The 18930-nt window shown below is 35.4% G+C and overlaps 1 long non-coding RNA gene across 1 annotated transcript in view; it reads left to right on the top strand.

The window, feature by feature from the left end:
• Nucleotides 1-17412, top strand: part of LOC129030077 (uncharacterized) — a 1381814-nt gene extending 1364402 nt beyond the window's left edge. Inside the window, exon 11 of the long non-coding RNA XR_008500551.1 lies at nt 16475-17412. This is a non-coding gene — a long non-coding RNA (uncharacterized LOC129030077). The remainder of the gene's footprint in view (nt 1-16474) is intronic.
• The last annotated feature ends 1518 nt before the right edge of the window (nt 17413-18930 follow it).

Genomic DNA, 18930 nt, shown 5'->3' with positions numbered 1-18930 from the left:
TTTTTTTTTCCCTGCAAGTGGGAGTATTCAGATGGAGAAATTATGGAGTCTTGCCTGTTTAGGTTTGAAGATTTTAACTTCTGTGCTTAGTCTCAAAACATATAGAAACTATTGAAACACTTCTCGTATTCCCTAATCCAAAGTGAACTTCCTGCCTGGTTTTCTATAACTACATCCAAACCTTCTTAACCCTGAGTAAACTCATTATATTCACATGTATATCTTTTTCTTTCATATTTTTAAGAGTCATCAGTTAATACCACCATTGTTTTATTTAAAAATGAGACTCCCACTATGTTCTTTATGAGTAGTTCATACTCTTGATTTAATCCCCAAATCCTCTGGCATCTTTCCCTGCAATCTGAAGTTGGAGAAAACTATAGTTACTGAGTCACATTAAAGCTATGATAGTTCACATTTGATTTTCACCTCATTTTATAGATGCACAGCCTGAGAACTATCTAGTAATTCTGAATCCATTGCATCTTCTATGGGCAATTCAAAATACTCTGACTTGGGCATAGTGAGTGAATCATGTTTGGGCATTTGGGAGGAACACCACATATCATTCAGCAAGATCCACTTGAAGTTTCCTTTTAGGGGTTAATGACTTGGAGTTGTAATTTTACCAGCCACTCTCTTCAGCCCAATGTTGGGAGATGACATGGGTGTTTTATGAAACAAATTATGTTTTCCTATTTCTTAAAAAGTTATACTTCTTTGCCTGTCTTTTATCATTCCCCTGAAAAGAATTATGAAGTTCTCTTTTGTAGAATTTTCCAGGATGTTGCTACGAAATTAGAAAATGCTGTCACACCTTGAAGATTCTACACAGACTATGCATACAAATACATTATTTGCTGTTGTCTATCTACTCTGAAATGTCGGTTTTGATCACGCAAAGTTTTTCTTAGCCTGACCTATATAAATCAAACAATATAATTTTCTCTCAAACCTCAGAAAATATGTGCATGTGTATCTCTAGATAATTTGGATAATCAAAGTAATGACTAATGGTGGAAAGTACAAAAAACATGGTTATGAAAAATGCATCAATTTGACTATTCCTTTGCTTGTTTATCATGCTTCTGCAAATTTACAATATCTATGGTTCTTTTTTCTCTTTTACCAAGACAGTTACCGGCATTTAATAAAGTAAGTCTCATGCTGAGAGAACTTCTTTTGTGTATATGTGTGTGTGTGTGTGTGTGTGTGTGTGTGTGTGACAAAGTGATGATCTGCAAAATCCCTATGACACTTGGCACTGAGGATGCTGTCCATATGTTTCTGTTTTGTTTGCTAAAGTCTCTTTGTGCAAACCTGAGGACATCTTTCCTAAATATACTCCCTTGTGATTTCCTGTTACCAAGAAATTCTGAAATCACAAGGAAATCAACATAGCCTTTTCATGAAGCTAAATGTATCTTACAATTTTGAGATTCTTTGTGAATCCATTCAACAGTGAACTGATTATTCAGTTGCTGAAGGCTGAATGGTCTCTCTGGAAGTTGGAACAGGAGCAGTGGTGTACAAATCTCTGTGCTGTTATTCCTTTTATTTTACCTTCTATGAAGGCAGCACTCTTGTTGACATACTTAAAATGCCAAATCAAAAGTGTTTCCTCTTTTGTCTTTCTTTGGTCATGTAAAAATACATTTTAAATTAAAAGATAGCATTTTAAGTTCCTTTTTTGTGATGTGGTTAATGTATGTATATGAAATCTTTAAAATACATTGAAATAAAGGAAAATTTGTTTTCCTGTCTTTTATGATTATGTAAAACATATTTTAAAGAAAACTTATCAGGAACCCTCCAGGAATATTTATTAATGTTCATTTTCTTCATGGAAATTTGTAGGAGTCAATGTGTCTAAGAAGGACTTATTTATAATGACTAATGGCTATACTATTAATGGATTATTCAATGGTACTACTTGGTTCTTAGGCATTACATCACCATACAAACAGCAACTTTTTATTAAACTTATTAGAAGTGAACTCTTTTAGTAAAGAAATCTCAGATAAATATATTGTACCGTATCTAGTAAATAAATCTCAGATTATTATATATCAGTTATATATATATGTATGTGGTTGGGGAGTGGTGCAAGGGCAGAAATTTCTGAAATTAAATGTCATTGTTCAGGAGTTTTTCCAAAAGTATGTGTATTTCTGTATTCCTGTATTCCATTCTCAGGCTGCTAATAAGGACATACCAGAGCCTGGGTAATTTATAAAAGAAAGAGATTTAATTGACAAAGTTCAGCATGGTTGGAGGCCTCAGGAAACTTACAATCATGGCGGAAGGCAGAGCAAAAACATTCTTCTTCACATGGCAGCAGCCAAAAGAAGTGCCAAGCAAAGGGGAAAAGCCCCTTATAAAACCATCAGATCTTGTGAGAACTCACTCACTATCATGAGAACAGCAGCATGAGGGTAACTCCCTCAATTATTCAATTACCTCCCACCATGTCCGTCTCGTGACATGTGGAATTATAGGAACCACAATTCAAGATGAGTTATGGGTGAGGACACAGCCAGACCATATCGTTCTGCCCCTTGCCCCTCCCAAACATCATGTCCTCACATTTCAAAACACAATCATGCCCTTCCAACAGTCCCCTGAAGTCTTAACTCATTCCAGCATTAACTCAAAAATGCAAATCCAAAGTCTCATCTGGGACAAGGCAAGTCCCTTCTACCTATGAGCCTGTAAAATCAAAATCAAATTAGTTACTTCCTCGATAAATGGACGTATAGACATTGGGTAAATACACTCATACCAAATGGGAGAAATTGGTCAAAACAAAGCAGCTATAGGCCCCACGCAAATCTGATATGTAATACGGTCAAAACAAAGGGGCTACAGGCTTCACGCAAGTCTGATATGCAATAGGGCAGTCATTAAACCTTAAAGTTCCAAATGACCTTCTTTGACTCCATGTCTCACATCCAGGGCATGCTGATGAAAGAAAGAGGTGCGCTCCCATGGCCTTAGGAAGCTCCTCCCCTGTAGCTTTGCAGGGTACTACAGTCCCCCTCCCAGCTGCTTTCAAGGGCTGGTGCTGAGTGTCTGTGGCTTTTTCAGGCACACAGTGCAAGCTGTCAGTGTATCTACCATTCTGGGGTCTGGAGGATGGTGGCCCTCTTCTCACAGCTCCACTAGGCAGTGCCCCAATGGGGATTCTGTGTGGGGGCTCTGACCCCACATTTCCCCTCCATACTGCCCTAGCAGAGGTTTTCCATGAGGACCCCATGGTCCTCCTGAAAACTTTGCCGCTTAGAAATTTCTTCCACCAGATAGCATAAATGCTCTTTCTCAAGTTCAAAGTTCCATGGATCTCTAGGGCAGGGACAAAATGCCCTCAGTCCCTTTGCATAGCAAGAGTAACCTTTACTCCTGTTCCCACAAAGTTCCTCATCTCCATCTGAACTTTATTGTTCATATCACTATCAGCATTTTGCTCAAAGCCATTCAACAAGTCTCCAGAAAGTTCCAAACTTTCCTACATCTTCCTGTTCTATAAGCCTTCTAAGTCTCTAGGAAGTTCCAAATTTTCCTACATTTTCCTGTCTTCTTCTGAGCCCTCCAAACTGTTCCAGCCTCTGCCTGTTAACCAGTTCCAAAGTCACTTCCACATTTTTGGGTGTCTTTACAGCAGCACCCCACTCTCTACAGAACCAACTTACTGAATTAGTCCACTCTCATGCTGCTAATAGAGACATACCTGAGACTGGGCAATTTACAAAGAAAAGAGGTCTAATTGACTCACCATTCAGCATTACTGGGGAGGCCTCAGGAAACTTACAATCATGACAGAAGGGGAAGCAACCATGAAGGACTCCCAAGAAAAAGGGGGAAAGCCCATTATAAAACCATTAGATCTTGTGAGAACTCAGTCACTACCATGAGAGCAGCAGCATGGAGACAACTGCCGCCATGATTCTATCACCTCCCACTGGTTCTCTCCCATGATACACAGGGATTATGGAAACCAAATTCAAGACAAGATTTTGGGTGGAGAAACAGCCAACCATTTCAATTCCTAAACTCATCAATTAATCACTTCTTGATGAGTCAGGTCCACATTTCTCTACATGATCTAAACAAATGATACACTCAGAGGCCAATGAATTACGAATAATTTTTGTATGCTAATTTATACTATGTTAGATTTCTTTTTTTATTCATCTAGTTATTTCTGCTTCTGTTATATTGTTTCCTTAGGCATTTATCTCACTTTAGATATTTTTTCTTTGTTTTACATTTGATTTGATAATCAGATAGCCCCCAAATTAGAATATTTGTAAAAATTGTGTAAATAGGCATGAAGTGAGCACTTGTACTTTTAAGGAACAGTTTTACATACGTTTTTACAGTTGAAAAATTATTTTTTACTTACTTTTTGGAGGATAGTTGAATATGCCAGAGATATGACATAGTAGCCATTCAGGCTGTCCACAAACACTACAGTTCTTCTAGGCATAGTAATATTGTGCCTTCTCAACACCTGAAGTTACATGTGTTTGGGAGACAGTTGGCTAACAAAATGTAAGCAGTAGAAATATGTGTCACTTTCAGGCGAAAGTTCTAAGAGCCAGTGTGAGAACACATTCTCTTACCACTTACTGTAGTTGATTATGGAGGTATGTGTCAAGATGAGGTCACTGGTTCTCTTGAGTGACTCTAATAAACACAGTCTCCAACAAAACTATGGTCGACATGGAATACAACCAACAAATAAACCTTTGCCTTCATAAGGAACTGAGACTTGAGTTGTATGTTAATACATTGAAAATAAATTATAAATTAAACGTTAGTATGAGAAGCCATTTATTCACAGCTGTTGCCTTCTTAACCGTAAGGAATAGAGATAAATGAGAAAGTCCCAAACTCAATTATTAGGTTCCCCCAAAATTTCATAATAAATGTACAAATGGTTGAGGAATTCACTAGGAAAATAAAAGAATTACAAGAAGGAAAATCATGAGTGTATTTACATAAGTCATTATAAACATTTTTCAAAATGTTTTCTGAAATAAAATTGCTTACTATCAATAGATTTTAAAGTAAAAAGCAATAATAACTGCAAATAACCAACTAATTTTCATTAGCTGATTCAGCTCTGTAATGAATATCTGATAACAATAATGCATTACTGGTGAAAGTAGTGATAATGGCAGTGTGAGATAGAAGAAGAAGAGTTGGACTATTATTAGGAAGAGGAGCCCTCTGACATCAAGGTTGCTAGCATCAACACCAAGGTCACTGTTTCTCATTACATTCAACACCACTAGAAAATTTTCTATATTTGCAAAATTTTTGAAATTATTGCTACTTCATTGTCTCATGGCAAATAGATTATAATCTTTTAATTAACATTTATAAATATTTTGTTATTGTTATTGTTCTGTCTTTTCATCATAGAACTCAGTGGAGAGATGAGGGTAGAGTTTTTCAGTGGTCGAACTTTGGGATAAGCCGAATAAAATCTACACAGGCTGAACTCATTTTTATTCCATTTTGTTGTTAAAACAAATGAAAAAGAAAAACTTCTGTGCCAGCATTCTCTCTTCTTTCAGGCTGAGTCATTTCCTAAGAGGCTCCTTATTCCTTAAAGTAGACTTCTGGCAGATACACCATAGTATCATTTTAATTATGTTTAAGCAAGCTTGGGGATGGTAGTCATTTAAATCACAAGACATGTGCAATATTTTCAACAATTTCATTAAGTCATTCCTAATACTGAAACTAAAGATTTTCTCCCTTTCCAATATTATGCAAAGTATAGATTACTAACACCAAATAAACACCTAGCAATATTATTACATTTATTCTAAGAAACACTAACATAAGAGACTTGGTTTCTTCTAAAGACATCATTTTAGGTATAATTGGAAATACAAAAAAATTTCATTTTAATAAGGGGAAAATTAGGCAATACATATGAATAAATTTAATTTAAAAATTGAATGATGTTTATGAATTAATATAAATCATTAGGTGCACTTAAAACAATATCTGAATAAATGTTTTGATGAGGAAAGAAAGTGCTCTTAAAATTAATATATAAATTTAAATGAGATTTTACATGAGATTGCTAATCAGGGTCAGTTTTTTTAATTGTTTAAAATAACCTTGAAGTTTATGTGGCAATAAATAAAGGGAGTCTGAAAATAGCAAAGATTATGAAACATAAAATTGTGTCATGTACTGTAAATCTTTTGCCTATAAATTTTAAAGGCAGGTTATCAGTTTTATCAGCAAAGATGGCTAGAGTGTTGATTGGAGTTGTGTTAGATTTATAGATCACTTAGAATAACATTGACATACAAAATATATTAAGTATTCTGATCCATAACATGGTATACTGCTAAAATTATGTTTATCCTCATGATTTTCAAGCTTAAACAGGCAGATTAAAACTCTGCCTTAATCTTCCTTTCCTGATTTTACAGAATTGCAACATCAATTGGAAGGAAGGACTTTGGGCTCTTTCAGGTCTTTCCTGGTCATCCATACAACCCTGTAGATGCTTGGTCTTTTGGCTTCTCAGTAACACGTTAGGGCTTTTCAAAGTTTTCTTTGGACATTTCCTTCCCCAGCTTTAGTCAGCTTCTTGTTTGCTCCAACCGTTATCAACACCTCTTGTAAGCTGCCATATTCTTAAACTTTTTAAAGTTAACTAATGTCCATAAAAATTATTTTCTCAATGATCCAAATCAAGTCAGCTCTGACTAAGGTCAAATACATACAAGGCCTGTGAGAGAAGGTTTTCAGATAACTGCAGAGGGGTCAGATAATGTCAATTTTCTGTGGATAAGGTTTAACATGAGTTCCAAGCCCATTCTCTCTCCACCAGTGAGTAGCTGGTAAGCTACTATTCTTCGTGAATACTGTGATAGTGAGTTTTGGGCTTTTAGGGTTACCACATACCTGGGAGAGGGGAGTGTGACTTCAATGAGTTTAAACACCACAAAGCTTGTAACTCTTACTGAGATAGTCATTTTTCTTGAATAAATACTCCTCAGATTGTTGCATGCTTTATTTAATTTTCAAAGTTCTGAAAAAGTTGATATTGGCAATTTTTGCCATAATTTTTATTGATTTTACAGAGGGGCAGATTTTTGGAGTCTCTGACTCTGCCATTTCTACTGGTAATTATCCTTTAACATTCTCTCTTTTTTCCTTCCTTTCCTTCTTTTTTTCCTTATTAAACTGTCTAGGACTACATTAAAATAATGAATATAAGTAGTGAGAGCAATATCTTTGCCTTAAACTTGGGAATTAACTACAACCTTTTGTCATTGAGTGTGATGTAGGGTTTTTTTCAACTATATACTTTATTATATTGAGAGAGTTGTCTCCAGTCCTAGTTTGCTGAAAGGTTTTAGTTGTTGTTGGGTTTTCTTGTTTTTTTTTTTTTTTTTTTTAGTTTTGCAAAATGTTTCTCCTGCATTCTGAATGTATTGGGGTAATCATATTTTTTTTTGTCTGTTAATATGAAATACATTCATTTTCAAATAGTAACTATACTCATTCATGTTGTTTTATACCATTTCTATATTTCTAGATTTAATTTCCTATTATTTTGTTAATTTTTTTGTTCATGAGAAAATTAAGTTGATAAATGTTTTCTATTCTTTTGACTACTCAGTCAGCTAAGAAAAAAATTTTAACTATCTCAATCATATTTGTATATTTGTAAATTTTGCATTTCAATTGTATTTTCCCCCATGCATTTTGAAGCTTTTTTATTAGGTGCTTGTACACTTAGGATTGTTATATCCTTATATCCTTTTTTTTTTTCTTTTCTCTTTTTTTTGAGACAACGTCTTGCTCTGTCACCCAGGCTGGAGTGCAGTAGTACAATCAGAGCTGAGCTCACTATAGCCTCGCCCTGTCAGACTCAAGTCATCCTCTCACTTCAGCCTCCCAAATAGAGGTCTCACTATGTTGCCAAGGCTGGTCTTAAACTCCTGGCCTCAAGCATATCCTCCTGTTGAATTGACCTCTCTATCATTATAAAATGTTTCTCTTTTCCCTGGTGATATTCCTAGCTTGAAACCTACTTTGTGTGATATTAATTTATTCAATTCAGCTTCCTTTGCTTAGTGTTTTCATAATATCTTTTAAAATCTTCTACTTTTAGCCTATTGGTATATTAATATTTAAAATTCATTTCTTATATAACACATATAGTTAGATCGTTTTAGTCAGCTTGATCTCTGTCAATAGATTGTGCTTTTAGATTATTCCAATTAGATTGGATATAACTAACAATATGGTTGGTTTTGAATCTGCCAACTTGTAGTTTTTCTATTTGTTCCATTTTTCTCATTCCTTTTTTCCTGTCTTCTTTTGAGTTAAATGAAAACTTTTTATAATTCCACTTTCTCTTCAATATTGGCTTCTTCCTCATCTCTTAGTTTAAATTTTCAGTAGATCTTCCAGGGTTCACAATATACATCTTTAACTTATCACAGTTTATTTTTAAATATAATGCTACTTTGTATATATCTTGAAAGAAGATAACAAGATTTTACGTCTGTTTCTCTCCTCATGTGCTATTGATGTTATTATTTTAATTTCTATATAATATACATATTTGTATTTTTGTTCACATAATTGTTTTAAAAGAGATTTAAATATGAGAATAAAAAACTTTTACACTTTCTTTATGATTATAATTGAATGGCATTTGTCATTCATCTTTCTAAATTTAAATTTCTATCTTATATTATTTGTTCTCTGCCTGAAGAACATTCTTTAATATTTTTTGTAGTTCCAATCTGTGAATGATGAAATAGCTCAATTGTTATTTGTCTAAATAATTTTTCTTTCACTTAATTTTTGAAAAATCTTTTTGCCAAGCAGAGAACAACCAGATTGACAGTTTTGGATTTTTTTTCCTCACAGTACTTTAAAGATGTTACTATATATTCTTCTTGCTTGCATACATTTTGCCAAGAATGCTTTGTCACTTTTATGTTTGTTCCTTTGTACATAATAGGTCATTTTTTCTGCCCTCTCTAGCAGATTTTAAGATTTTTCTCTGCATTACTGGTTTTACCAATTTGATTTTGATGTGCCATATTATTGTTTTTTGTGTGTTTACTCTGACTGGGGTTTGCTTAACTTCTTGGATGTGTTGATTTGCAGTTTTCATCATATTTAAAATTCTCTATTCTTACTGCAGATACTACCCTTTCCTTCCACTCCCATCCTTAGCCTTCCGCCTTCCTCCTTCTGGATCTAATTACACTTGTTAGAATACAATTATCACTGTGGCTCTTTTTATTTTCCTGTCTTCTTTTTTTTGTGTTTTTTTAGATCTCTGTTCTCATTTCCTTCCGATGACTTCATTTTTAATCATCTCTTCTTCTGCAATGTCTAATCTGCTGTTAATTCTCTACAGTGCACTTTTTATTTTAGTTTTTTCCTTTATAGATTTTTATTTGGTAATGCTTTATATTTCTTATTTCTCTCTTTATCATTGTCACATATTTTTTCATTGGGCACATATAAGCATAAGGCACATATTTATAATTCTTTTCATATTTTTAAATGTCCTTCACTGCCAATTCTGTCATCTCTCTTATTTATGAATGTCACTATTGATTATATTTTCTCGTGATTATGAGGCAGATTTTCCAGCTTCATTGATTAGATACCTAACATTGTGAATATTATGTTGTTGAATGCTGAATTTTGATGTATTTCTTTAAATCGTGTTGTAACTTGTTCTGGTGAACAATTAAGTTCTTGGAAACAGTTAAATGCTTGCTTTTAAGTTTTTTGGAGTGTGTCTTGACCAACTTTTAATTGAGGGCTAATTTAGACCTTCTACTAGGGTGTCACCCTTCTGAGATTTCTCCATGTCTTAAAAGTCTTCAACTCTGGCTGATGGGAGGAATTGCTATTCCCAGCTGTGTGTAGACTCTGTGAATGGTTGCACTTTCTAATTTCCAGGGGTTCTTTCTCTGCTCATGTGGTTTCCTCTCACATAGGTGCAGATTAGATTGAGGATGTCCCTAGGTAGATTCTAAAGCTTGCTCTTTCTTTCTCTCTCTCTCAGCTCCCCTTTCACTGGTAGTCTGTTTTATAAATTCTAGCCACTCAGACCTCTTTAACCTTTAATCTCCGTCTTCCTAAATCTGCATGATGGCTTGGTTCTGCTTGGATTTTCCTTCTTTATGCCGCAGCATAGGGACTACTTCTAGGCCAATGGTTTTCAAACTGAAATGATTTTGTTCCATAGTTGACATTTGCAATGTCTGATAACAATTTAGGTTGTTACAACTAGGGTAGTGCTACTACATTAGCACCAAAGCCAAGGATGCTGCTAAACTTTATACAATGTGCAGGACAGCTCCCTACAACAAAGAATTATCCAGCCCAAAATGTCAACAGTGTACAAGGTTGAAAATCTTTTCCCTAGGCAGTTTCTGGAGAATATTATCATTCTCTCAGATATCATAATCCTGCATGGCTTAATGCCTCAAAGCTGTATTTTGTTATATTTTGTTCAGTTTTCTAGTTATCTGAGTTGGAAATACAAATCCAGTCTTTCTTAGTGCATCATGGCCCAAAGTGGAAATCTTTCCTGCCTCTTGATAATATTTGCATTCTATTCATCCTCCTAACTTGCTCATGTACTGAAATTTTATAGATTCATTGAATGTGTAGACTCTTAGTTTAAATTTCCCTTTAATATTGCTTGTACTCACAATATGTTAAGGTGTGGGCTATGATTAACTTATAATTGAGGATGCTTACTTTGTACAAAGGAAGGGTATTACAACACAGAGAATAACTTATGCCTCATTTTTATCTCCAAATCTGCTCTCAAAACTCACAAACTATAAAATATCTTTGTGAAGTTTTCTGAAGTATGCCTGCCTGATAACTCCAGGTTTTGATGGGGAGAGGAGGCAGAGAAATTCTAGGCAGACAGTGGTGGGTCCCTGGTGAAGCCCTACCCTCAAGCTGAAAAGCCTAAGACTGTGGCCCAAAGTGATCATTTACATCCTTGTTTTCCCACTTGAATGCTGCCTTTTCAAAAACCACCTGTGGCCTGCCTCACACCCCCATCCTGTGCCCATAAATACTCCAGACTCAGCAAGCGAAGAGGAGAAAGCTGGACATCAGAGACTATGGCTCGACATCGGAGAGAACCAGCTTGACTTTAGAGGAACAGCTTGATGGCTAACTTTGGAGAAGAATCCAGCTGGAGATGGCCGGACTTCAGGGGAAAATTACCTTTCCCACCCTATCCCTTTTTCAGCTCCTCTTCCACTAAAAACCACTTTCACTGGCAATAAAATCCCCTGCATTTACCATCTTTTAATTTATCTGTGCAACCTTATTTCTCCTGGATGCCAGACAAGAGTTTGGGTGCCATGAGTGTGAACACTAAAGGCTGTCACACTGGCCTTTTACCCTCACTGGCAGAGGGCAGCCACCTCATATGAAAAGTCAGAAGGCCCACTGAGCTGTTAACACTTAAGCCATCTGCAGATGGCAGAGCTAAAAGAGCACTGTAACATTCTCCATGTGAGGCTTCAGGGGTCGCAGGCATCTCCCCAGATGCTGCCATGAGGTCTGCACAGAGTTTGCTCCTGCCAGCACCCAAAAGCCCTCACCCTGACTCCTGCACCTGCTCAACCATGCACTCCATCCCACAAGGAGTGGACTGCTGCAGGTCTAAGTGAGTGGAGTTCACTCCTGCCAGTGCTGAAGCAGCCAGCTGGTTCCAGGGTTTGTGCACTCCAGTTCCCACCTTATGTGCTTGCATGCTCCCTCTTACTAGGAATTGAAAACTGCAGGCTGGGTAAATGAGGCACACCTGTCACGAATCCCATGAAGGGGTTGGGAAAATATTCTGCTTCAGTTCCATTTCTTCAGAGCTTTTAGCTTGATTCCATTAGGCTGTGACATGTTTCCACCACATCTAGAGAGTTACCGGCCAAGTTCCAGAAAAAGGAAATCACAGAGAGGAAAGCCCAGAGAGAAGGCCTTCCTTTGTGGGCTTAGTCCGTGGCACATCTTTCAACTTCCTGATTTGAGTCCCTGATTCTGCAGTTCTTCCTAGGATGGGTTGACATCACGGATGATTAGTCCTGTTAGTGAAAACTCAAATCTTACCATAGCACAGCTATACCTATGAGACATTAGTACATGTCCCAAAATGTGGTTTATTGTATGACCTTTATTAAACTGAGACCAGTTCTTGATCATGTATTCTCCACAGTAAAATGAAGAGCATGTCAAATATATTTTAGTTTTTCTGATCTTTCGGAGACAGCTATTAAAGCACAAGCAAAATATGCTTATATCTAACCAAAAGCATGGTTAATTGCCCAGACTGAAACCAAATGAATTCATTTTGAATCTTACTTTGACACTTAGCTATGTGACCTTAAAGAAGCTAATGTAATGTCTCAGTGTTCTTATCTGAGGTCTTGGATATGTCATCTTGGGATAATACCTTATTCCTCAAATGGTAATAATTCTATTGTTGATATCTGAAAACATTTTGCACTTACTTTAACTTAACCAAAACAGTTCAGCAATGAGTTTAAAACACACACACACACACACGTACACACACGTACTAATAAAATTATAGCTTAATTCAACAAGTTTCCGCTTCAACATTTTATTTTTTAAATGCAAAAGAAAGTGGGTGTATGAAAGATGATTGCTACTGGTATCTGTAGTAAAGGACAGACACCAAGAATAGGTAAAAGATATAATCTTCAGTAAAGAAGGTGAAAAAAAATAAAAGCAAGGAAAGGAAAGTGGGAAGGAATTGTTTCTTTTGAGAACTAGGTGACTCTATTATGTATGTTAACCCCTTCAATTCTTGAAATTGGACTACAGAGTAGTTATGCTTGTCATCCTATTACGTAGGAATATGAAGTTGAGAGAGTTCAGAAATGCATTTTAGAACACTTGTTCTGTAAGCTGGGTACTAGATTTTGAACACAGGCCTTCTAAATCTAATATGCTTTGCTAAAGAAAAGCACCTTATTTCAACTCATTTTCCTCAGGAAAAAGACAGGTGAGATGATGCCCAATGATCTTTTGTTTTTCTGCTTCTTCACTTCAATGTCATAAAAAAGTCATCATAGTGGGGCACAAAATTAAACTATTACCCCTCAAACACAGTACCCAGATATCCTAAGACTTCTTTATATTACTCCCAAATACACTAAATCTCCCAGCTCTCAAACTTCCCACTAACCACTAATTTATCTAACAAAGGCTATCAAAACTGATTTGGTATAACAAGCCGTAGCACATTGTTTAAATGCCTAATATGAATGGACTATGATTGTTGCTACATTTTTAAACTTATTTTTGAATATCATTTTATATTTTACCAATGTTTAAAGTCCAAAAACATACAAGGCTCTGTTTTAAAGATTCTATTTTCAAGAACATCTATTTATTCTCCTTTGAGGGAAGTGACATTTATTGTAGAGTTCAGGATTACCCTATCGGCTCGTTGCAAGACCTCGTGCAATCTCAGTTCATTTACTCTCTTAAGCTAGTTCTCAAGGTAAAACGAAAAACTGTTTACAACATATCTAGCTATAAATTGCTGTTGAGTACTGAGTGTGTTGAAATTATGGAATCAAAGATAATATTCATGTTGCAAATGTGATCAGTCCTGCAGTGCCTGTAAAAGAATATACAGGTGATGACGTAGTTGGAATTTACCCAGTGTCAGTGTATGATTCAAGCCCATAATAATTGTTTATTTTTGGCCATTATATGAACCAGAATAAAGATTGAAGCAAGTATAAATCTACCAACAAGAAATCATTCATCAAAACTAAACGCATACTTCTGTGCTAGTTTCAAATTGCATTAATACTCACTTTGACTATGTCTTTAAGCAAAGTCACACGTCGTCATTCCTCTCTCTACCAGATGATATTAAAAGATATTTTATTAGGAAAGAAGCAAATACAAATGAATTCAAACATGATGTCAGGTACTTCTTCCTTGATATTAAGAAGTAAATCAAACTTCAACTTTCAATACAAAAATGCGTATTAGCATCTGGTAATCACAAGTTCACGTTATTTCCTCTTTTTAAGAATGAGGTAGAGTGGAAGTGGTGGTTATTTGAGTGTTTTATTATTTGTTTTAGTCTTAACCAATAGTCTTGAACAGTCTTAAAATCAGAGATACAGTCAATAATCATGGGTGGTTACTCTGACGAGAAAAAAAATCTGCTGTGTTGTCTATTTCCTACCTACTTCTGTTATAGTACTGTGGGGCTAGTGTTACTATCAGCCCCATTTTATAAATGATACAAGTGAGACTTAAAGTGACTTACTCAAGGCTATAGAGTTAGAAGCTGTCAAAATAGAATCAAACTCAGGCAAGCTAACTTTTAAGTGTCAGAAACGAAATCACTTTACCATACTGCCTAATGTTAATGACTATGAGAAAGGAAATCATTTAATCCTGTTACACACTGAAGAAACATGCTTACTGCCAACAGTTCTCAAAATGTGGTCCAAATTAATTTCACAAGAGAAAGTGAAAGAGGAAGAGGAAAAATTGCCTTTTTTCTCTCATTTTCTCAAGATAACACAGTAGAATTTTCTAGAGGCTATGTGATGTGTGATATCACAACCAAGTAAAGGCCAAAAAAAAAAAAAAATTTAAGAATCAAGCTGTCTTCTATTCAACCAGACATTAAAAGAGACTTGTAAAACTGTAAAACATTGCCACTCATCTCACAAAATTATTTTCATTTTTGAAAATAAAACTCTTTCTAAAATATATGTTAATTATTTTAAGACATAATGTGTTTATTTTTAAATAAACAACTAAAGACAAAAAATTTCTAGGTTTAATTTTAATGAAATGTTGACATATATAACTCATATAAATAGCAGTACTTTTATGATAGTCTAATATTTTTTAAGAAACCAAAGGGGTTCTGAGACCAAAATATTTGAGAAACACTGTTATAAGTCATTTTAATTACACACCATTTCCTCTGCCTAGGTCAGGTTAGCCAGATCTTCAGAAAGTCTAGGTGTTTTAAAGCAATGTATCTGCGGCCGGGCGCGGTGGCTCACGCCTGTAATCCCAGCACTTTGGGAGGCTGAGGCGGGCGGATCACGAGGTCAGGAGATCGAGACCATCCTATCCTGGCTAACATGGTGAAACCCCGTCTCTACTAAAAATACAAAAAATTATCAGGCGAGGTGGCTGGCGCCTGTAGTCCCAGTTACCCGAGATGCTGAGGCGGGAGAATGGCGTGAACCCCGGGGGGCGGAGCCTGCAGTGAACCGAGATCGTGCCACTGCACTCCAACCTGGGCAACAGCGAGACTCCATCTCAAAAAAAAAAAAAGTAACTGCTTGGGTAGATTTATGGCCTAACCTTATCACCATTCTATAACATCCTTCTCAAATTTCGTTTTGAAAAATACTCTTTTAAACTATCATATAAAGTTTGATTTTGTATGCCTGAGGTTTGAAAAGGTCATTAGTTCAAAATCAATGGAGTGGTTTTTCATTTCTTTTAATGTAGGATCAAGTTCATTTTGATTTGGTACTCAGTAGGTTATAATAACCCACTGAGTGCATGAAACTGAATGAGAGAAACTATTGAGCAAGTGGCACTCTTGAAGTTTTCATAACTTTGTGTTGCTAGGAAACAACTTTACTATCAGCTCAGAGTTTAACTTGGAGCGTCTGCTTCATTTAAAGTCTGGCTTCCAGGCAGTATAGATTGCACTGAGCATTGGGAGGGGGATAAAAAGCAAAAGCAAAACCAATTACTTTCTAAAAACAACAACAATGTTAAAAGTCTTGAAAGCTGAGGGTCTTATGCTATATTTGCAATTATATCCTTTGGAACTGTTGCTAGAGGGGTTGTCTTTCTGCTAACTCATAAACCTGAAGTCCAGAGTAGAAATCGGGATCACTCAGGTTCAAAAGTTCTAAGAAATGTACAGTGAGAATTGAATGATGGCATCTCAGCCTTTGAGGAGGGAGTGAGAAGGGAAAATATACTCTATGTCGTTGACTTGCATTTTAACATATTCTTCTCAGGCGAAATTGCTACTTTAAGGAAATGTTTTATGATGTATGCAGGCCATATATTCTATCCTTCCTTCTGCCCTTTTCCTTATTGTTTCATATTTCAGCATGTTACGGTAAGTCTGGAACAGGATAGAGAAACAGCATATAATGTACTGGCCAATTATTTGTCCTTTTTATACAAATTCATGCAGTAGCCTAGCACCATTTTTTCAAGGCATACCTGCTTAAATAAATTAATACTAACATTTCTACCATTTCATAAGGGAGAAAAGTAAATTTATATCCCAATGAATGGAATATCACATGACTTTTACCCAACAAAAGCAAGTTGTGTTACTATTTTCATGTTAACAAGTCCAAGTCCTAAAAATTGAACAATGTCTTCTGTTTCACAGCATTGCCATCTATATTTTCACTCCTGAGAAGTTTGAAAATTAAAAAAAAAAAAAGATCATCAAGAATAAGGGATGAACCACAAAAAGAAAGAAAGGCTGGAAGAGGATTTTACAGATTTTTAAGAAATATAACTCATTTGCCTGAGCATTCTTTCAGCATCCTCATTTTAAGGTTACTTCTAAAAAGAAGAAATGATTTTTAATATTTCCTTCATCTGGAGAAATAACTGTCGCTGTTCGGTATTCACAGACTTCCTGCTGAGGACTGCTATCGCAATAAACTCTGGTCTCACGATAGGCAGCCATGATGAGAAAGGGCCCCTGCATAGAGATGGTTTGAACTGTGTGGCTCCTTCCTGCCTCATATAACCATCACGAGAAGAATGTTAACAGTGGCCCTCCATTAGTGAACCTTTTGCCGTGATTCCCGAGTCATGACCCCGATCCACCTTGAAATTTACTGCTGGCATTTTCTCCTCATTGATTTGACACATGAATTAGCAATTTAAGACTTTGCCTCCCTACTAACACCAACATCTTATTTGTATGGCTCTGGAGCTAGTTCCTGCCTCCTTGTCCTCTAACTGCATCCCAGTTATCATCCTTAATTCAGTATGCTATTGGATCTTTGGTTAAATCTCTTAGAACTTTCCATTCAAAATAACATACTTTATGTTTCAGAGCCACCCTTACGTTTGGTACTTCTACTATGTCCGTGAATTGAATTTTTGCATCTGTTTCTCTATATATGTATTTTTCACTTAAAATATTTGTTCTTAAGTCGTATAATTTACCTGGTGAAAGACCATACAACACTACTTGCATGTAGTCTCCCTATAACTGATGAACGTGCATGTTTCTTTTCTCCGATAAATTTTATGTCAATTTTACTACATTATTGAAATTACCCCGGCGTAATGTGATAACATTTATCAACTAGCTTTTATACTGCTGTTTTAAATGAAATAGAGTTGAATTAAGGTCTAATGCATTCCCATAAAAATTGCCTAGGTGTTTCTTTTTTGAAATCTCATTTTATACAGGCAGCCAAGATATTCAAAGTTGGTTGTATGGATAAAAATTTCACTCAAAAAAGTACTCAAATCTATCTCTGGCTTATAGGACAAGATTTTAAAATCTGGATTTAAATATTAGAGGTTGGCTTTGTAGTTAGTTACTAGCTAGTGTTAATAGCATGGACGTAGATAAAATGTTACACCCACATGAACAAATCTCATCCTTTGCTTTTGATAGGCTTAGAAAATGATTGAAATTAATGTGACTGAACTATTCTTTTTCTTAAAATAATTTTTGAGAACTGTTTGAAAAAGGCTGTGATAATTTTTTACTGTCTGGTTCAAAACTGATCTCTGCAGTAAGCCTTCCCAGATAGTCTATTATTAAAGACCTCTATTTTTATATTTTACTTTTTATTTCCACTGTATAATGCTTTGCTTTCTTATTAATTGCTTTGGTAATCTTTCTTAGCTGCTGTCATGCTTACAAGCCCTCAGAGAATTCTCCTTTCTTGGATCATGAAGATAAGGATCTCTCTGTCAATGATATTATTCTTTAGCCTGAACAATTCATTCTGTATAAAGTAGGTGTTCAATTAGGGATGGGATTATGCGAATATAGGATTATGTTTTTATTAGTCAAAAGGCAAGCTATCCTGAGAAAGTTGCTGTCAAAAACCGTGAAAACAAATTTTAAAATTTTATTTATTACTTATAAGTAATATTTTTAGAGGAGTGGGCTGGGGAAAAGAGTAAGTGAATCTCAAATGACATTTTAAAATTTCTTTTCTGCCAATTTAAATATTTTAGTTTCATTTAAAGGTTTATTATTATAATTGAGAGTAGAAAAGGAAATTGTGTTCATTCAGATTCTTTAGTCCATGCACACAATTATCTTTCTTTATACAGTTATAGAGATTTTAAATTGCCAATTGGGGGTATAAAATAAACTCTTCATATTACCTATTACATCTCATGAATTATAGCTACCTGCTTTTTACTTTTGCTTAAGTAATGCAAGGCCCTTTCCCTTTTTACTTATATTGTTGAATCCTATAATATATAATCTGCTAACTTTTCCTTTATTTCCCCTTCATTTCTCCATTTCTTAAAATATGTGATGTAGCCAATTACCAGTTGAGGACATACCTTTTCTAAATGTATAGGGTTCATATTTGAAGACAATTAAAAATCTTGGACAATGTTTTTCTCTTGTTAAAAAGAGTATTACTAGGTTTTACTCCAAATATTTTTTTAAAAATTCAAATCTGGCACCATTGCTATAGTTATCTCCTTTATTTTACCTGAGCAATGTGTGATTCAAGAAGACTGATGATTTTTTAAATTAGAAAATTGATGTTGACACTATTCCTTTCTGTTTGTTAGTTTTCCTTCTAACAGTCAGACCCCTCTGCTGCAGGTCTGCTGGAGTTTGCTGGA

This window comes from Pongo pygmaeus, chromosome 12 (assembly GCF_028885625.2).
Source record: "Pongo pygmaeus isolate AG05252 chromosome 12, NHGRI_mPonPyg2-v2.0_pri, whole genome shotgun sequence".
Lineage (NCBI taxonomy): Eukaryota > Metazoa > Chordata > Mammalia > Primates > Hominidae > Pongo > Pongo pygmaeus.
This window is presented reverse-complemented; position numbering and strand designations above follow the sequence as displayed.